The sequence below is a fragment of the Salvelinus alpinus genome, chromosome 8, assembly GCF_045679555.1.
Source record: "Salvelinus alpinus chromosome 8, SLU_Salpinus.1, whole genome shotgun sequence".
NCBI classification, from domain to species: Eukaryota; Metazoa; Chordata; class Actinopteri; order Salmoniformes; family Salmonidae; genus Salvelinus; species Salvelinus alpinus.
In genome coordinates, this window is record NC_092093.1 from 73,728,165 (window position 1) to 73,733,767 (window position 5,603).

General features: G+C 40.4%; 1 long non-coding RNA gene across 2 annotated transcripts in view; it reads right to left on the reverse strand.

Annotated features, from left to right (window-relative positions):
• Window positions 1–1,191: 1,191 nt before the first annotated feature.
• Window positions 1,192–5,603, reverse strand: part of LOC139583684 (uncharacterized) — a 5,783-nt gene continuing 1,371 nt past the window's right edge. For both annotated transcript variants that reach the window (XR_011676588.1, XR_011676589.1), the window contains exon 2: window positions 1,192–3,896. This is a non-coding gene — a long non-coding RNA (uncharacterized lncRNA). The remainder of the gene's footprint in view (window positions 3,897–5,603) is intronic.

Sequence of the window (5,603 nt, forward strand, 5' to 3'; positions counted from 1 at the left end):
CTATCTTTGGGTATTTTGCATGTAAGACCATAAAGGAAGGGTTCTAATGGGTAGGGCCCTAGAAAGCATTACGCATTTGGCTCTAATGTGAGGTGTGTACTGGGTAGGGCCCTAGAAAGCATTACGCGTTTGGCTCTAATGTGAGGTGTATACTGGGTAGGGCCCTAGAAAGCATTACGCGTTTGGCTCTAATGTGAGGTGTATACTGGGTAGGGCCCTAGAAAGCATTACGCGTTTGGCTCTAATGTGAGGTGTATACTGGGTAGGGCCCTAGAAAGCATTACGCGTTTGGCTCTAATGTGAGGTGTATACTGGGTAGGGCCCTAGAAAGCATTACACGTTTGGCTCTAATGTGAGGTGTGTACTGGGTAGGGCCCTAGAAAGCATTACGCGTTTGGCTCTAATGTGAGGTGTGTACTGGGTAGGGCCCTAGAAAGCATTACGCGTTTGGCTCTAATGTGAGGTGTATACTGGGTAGGGCCCTAGAAAGCATTACGCGTTTGGCTCTAATGTGAGGTGTATACTGGGTAGGGCCCTAGAAAGCATTACGCGTTTGGCTCTAATGTGAGGTGTGTACTGGGTAGGGCCCTAGAAAGCATTACGCGTTTGGCTCTAATGTGAGGTGTGTACTGGGTAGGGCCCTAGAAAGCATTACGCGTTTGGCTCTAATGTGAGGTGTGTACTGGGTAGGGCCCTAGAAAGCATTATGCGTTTGGCTCTAATGTGAGGTGTGTACTGGGTAGGGCCCTAGAAAGCATTACGCGTTTGGCTCTAATGTGAGGTGTGTACTGGGTAGGGCCCTAGAAAGCATTACGCGTTTGGCTCTAATGTGAGGTCTGTACTGGGTAGGGCCCTAGAAAGCACTACGCGTTTGGCTCTAATGTGAGGTGTGTACTGGGTAGGGCCCTAGAAAGCATTACGCGTTTGGCTCTAATGTAAGGTGTGTACTCCAATTACCCTGCTTTAACAGGATTACAACAGATAAAACATACTAAGATGCCCTGCGGCTGGGTGCAGAAATGAAATAGGATGTAATAAGGTGATCTGGTGAAGGGTGATAAGAGGATCTAAATAGAATAGCAGCCAACAGTAGATCAGCTATCTCTGAACAGGGAGCAGAGATGGGCTCTGTCTGAAGGACTGCAATACTGCCCTGGGTTGATGTGATGTCAAGAATGTACATGAACAATGTTGTGTATCTTTTGTGAAATTTTATTTATAGAATAAGGCACTTTTACAATACATGGGTCATTGGCATTGTCGTTTACATTGCAGCTGTGTTTGTGTAATACATTATCACTGAAATAATGATATGCTATGAATTAAACACACCTAAATTAAAAAGGAAATAATGTAAACTATCAGATAGATATTGGGTTTAATGTCATTGGATTTCCAATGTATATTACTGTAACATATTTAGTGAATTTAAAGGATGTTAATAATTTGTTATAACAACAAATGTAGTAATTCTTAAAGATGTATAAACGTCATATTTGTATGCAAGTATACTTTGTAGGAAAGCAGAACATTGCTAGAATATATGAAAAATAAAATGGATCAATTTATAATACTATTCTTGTAAATGAAGATGTGTTCAATAAAGGTCATGCTCAATTCACTGAATCTATACATTTGACTATTGGCTATGACATTCTTACTGTCTATCAGGATAATTGACATTGTCTACTAGTAATATCATGTAAACGTGACAAGAGAAAATCCCAAAAGCAGGCATAGGTAAAGAATGGTTCAGCAGCTGAATTGATCAGGACCACGTGATCATGGTTAGGTAAAGATCGTGTCAGCAGCAAGGGCCTGGTTTGTTTCAAAACAGAAAATACAGAGATTCATTGAAGCACAACATATTAGACATATGTCTACCACCCTCTCTTTCTCCATGTAGATGTATTTTTGGAAATCGTTTAGATCGACTACAGAAGGTGAAATACAAAGTACATTCTGATAGGATCTTTATCAGATATGTAGTTTCCATAGTGGTGAAATATGGGGTCAACCAAGCTTCTGGTGTTTCTTTCATTTTCCTACCGATTCAAACACAGATTCAGTGGGATTTCTATCATTATAAATAGATTAATACTTATCAAGCGAGCCAAGCAGTTAACATATAATTGTGTTCTTTTAAATATCTGAAATGGTATTAGTACAGCTAGTTTAATTAATTTGTATGATAGTAATCAAGACCATTTGTTTAGCTGTTGATTTTTTTCATTATTCTTAAAAGACAAAGAATGCTTGTAAAAAAATAAAAATAAAACCTTTTAAATATAAATACCATACATTTAGTCTTTTATGACATTTAATAGACATTAAAAAAAAATTCTGGAGGGGAATTTTGAGTGTGGCTCTATAAGTTAACTTGTTCCTACTATGGTGTTTAAATGGATTTTACATGGGTGTTATGGTTCAGAATGCACCCTGCATTCAACCAGGGGGACTGACTGATACATATTCATGGCATATACTATACATATGATAACACGGAAAACCCGGTTATGGTCCATTTGAGCCTGTGGTAATTGTTATCGAGACCCACTCTCCTCCAATGCATAAATTGAGCTCTCGCTAGAGCGGTGGACATTTTGTTGTCTGGGCTCCGGTGTGGCAGCTCTTTCGTGTGGAAAACCCAACGCGATAAATGTCATTTCAAAATCAATTTGCATAAAAAAGGAGAAGGAGGAAAAGAGTGCTTGGTCTGGACGACTGATAATAAATAGACTCGAGAGATTTGCATGAGAGAGGACCAGGGCCATGCAGTCTAACCTCTGCTATAACTGCACAACAACACTATCCTGTTGTATCAGAAGCCTATGAAATACACACTCACTGTAGCATATCTACCACACAATACAAATACATAATGCAGCATGAATATATGCAAATACACTTTCATATACTGGACATGATAATGGTCAAATAAACATGTGACATCTGAAACATCTGTGACAAAACGACAACATCACAGTATAAAAATTATGAAAAGGGGTGGGGGGGGGGGCGGTAAAAAAAAAGAAACTGCAGACAAGAGTGGTTGGTCGACACTATCTCAAGACTGGACAGCACAATCATCACTGAAACAGATAGGCAGCCGGCAGTGCTCTGTCTCCTTGCTTGATAAATGGGCCTGGATGTCAGTCAGTCTCTACGGTTTGTGTTTCTGTGTGCCAACTCCTCAGTATTAAAAGGAAACAGGTAGGGGGGTACTTTGAGCTGCTTCGATCTGATCAATAGTCCTCAGCTGCAGACGAAGACAGACGAAGAAGAAGAAGAGGACTCTCCTCGACTACGCGTATTCTTAAGCAATAACAACGTGATCCGTATTATACACCCAAGAATACCCGTCACCGAAGAGAATCTTAAACACAGAGGCAATAATGGGAATCGCAAGCAAGCGTGACCGCATCGTCAAATTCCTCAGTCGATCCCAATGGAAAGCAACACAGAGAAAGACACTGTATCAACATAATTGATTGAAGACGCCTTGAAGCACAACACAAAGCCCCTTCAAAGGTTTTTCTGCAAATAGAAATGAACAACAGTGCATTTTTCAATCCAAAGCCAAAAGAACAAAGTGGTGTAAACTATCTTCTCTTCCAAGAGTCTGCATCTCTCTCTCTCACACACGCCAGTGGTCAAATAAATGGAGCTCCATAAGAGAGGAGAGGTAAAGGGGTGGTGTGTGGGGACGCTTGCCCCCTCAGCATGCTCTTACCTGGGCCAGAGGTGGTCTGAAGCCCTGCCCTCCATGGAAGTCCTGGTGGTCCTGTCCTCCAGGAGCGATCCATAAGGAGGAAGAGATGCCCATTTTAGCCCTGTCCTGCTCTCTCTCTTTCGCTCTCACTCCACACCAGCATATCCACACATAATGAAACCTCCTGGAAACACAGAGATGTAGAGGTTAAGGGTCACAACCACAACCACCCATGGCCTTTTAAACCACCCATAATACCACAGCCCTAGTACATCCCATTAACATCCCACGGTCAACCCAACCCCCTCCCCCTAAAGAATCTGGTCAAATCAAACAAACTGAGAGAATGCCAGGAGGCAGGTATAAAACATGGACTATTTGAAGATGATTTTGTCCAGAATGTCAGACTAACAGAGACAACAGGGGTCGCTTGAGATTTTATTCCAAAACATACACCAACTATTCCTATATTTAATATAATAAATTAAATGACATCTTTGTAATGAAAAATGTAATCTGCACAAATTTGCCAGAATCGAAATAATATCGTTCTTTAAATTATTCTGAATAAAATACATTTTGAAATGTGTTGATATAAGATGTGAGGTGTGTTATTGTGAAATGTTAATTCACCAAAGGCCCTGAATTTTTGAAGATAATTTTCCAAATTAAAGTAATAATTAAATGCCGCTATGAAGACATAAATAATGTATGATAAGTCAAAGCAATTTCATTCCAACCGACTCTAATTGATTTGCTCACATGAATGCAAATAGCAGGCTCCAACTAAGCCTATCCAAAATCATTCCATTGATTCGATGTAAAAAAAAAAAAAAATTGATTCAAGATCTACAATTACTTCATTAATCGTTTTGTAAAAGAAAAAGACTTCATCTGCATCTCCACAACCTCCAGATTTATATTAAGAAACTGTTATTCCCGACTTCACCGTTCAAACCTTAAAAAATGTGTATGTCTGACAATTACATTATGCATGACTGCCAGGATGAAATTCATACCAGAACTAACGATGGAAAAAGGAAAGCATTTAGACAGTTAACCACTGAAATAATCAAAGCAACCAATTTGAAGATAACATTTTTTTATCATTACAATCCACTCTTGGTTGGACCTGAAAGAAAACGCCCTAAAAAGATACAAAAAAATTTAAATTGGGAAATCACCCTACAGTACTTAGCTAAATCACCCTACAGCTATAGCTACTATTCCAAGACAAAATAAATCCTGGACAAGACTAACAGGATGACACAGTGAAAACCATGCAGCAATTTGTTCAGCTTACCTAAACCACAATTTCGCCCCCACACTGAGGAAAACAGGGTGATGGAGACAAACAGACAGAGAAAGAAAGAATGAAAGAAAGAATAAAAGACAGAACAAAAAAAGAAAGAGGGGGAAAGAGGTGCTTATCCTTCAGTGTCTCTCGTTCTCTCTTCTACCCAGCAGTTAGACTAGGAAGCTGAGGCACGGGGCACAACAATAGCAGCTCTCCAGCATCCCCTCTCTCCTCTTAGGCTGGACCACTTCTCTCTGGTCTCTAAAGCAGCCTGAAAGACCCCCCCCCCCCTGTGCTGTTGAGAGCTGGGACATACCCCCCACACACTAGCCTTTGTACCCCCCTCCCCCCACACACAAGCCCATATCCGGGTGGATAACCCCATCCATCCACCCCCATCAATCCACCCTCCAGCCCTATGGGTGTTTCCACCCATCTTAGATATACACAGAATAAACTTACCAGGATCATTGATTCACCTAGAGAAACTCGAACCAAGAGTTTTTTTTTTACGTAGAAATGATGCTCATCAAAGAATAGTAAGATACATTTTCACTAACAAATGGATATTCTGTGCTTTTTTTCACACATTAT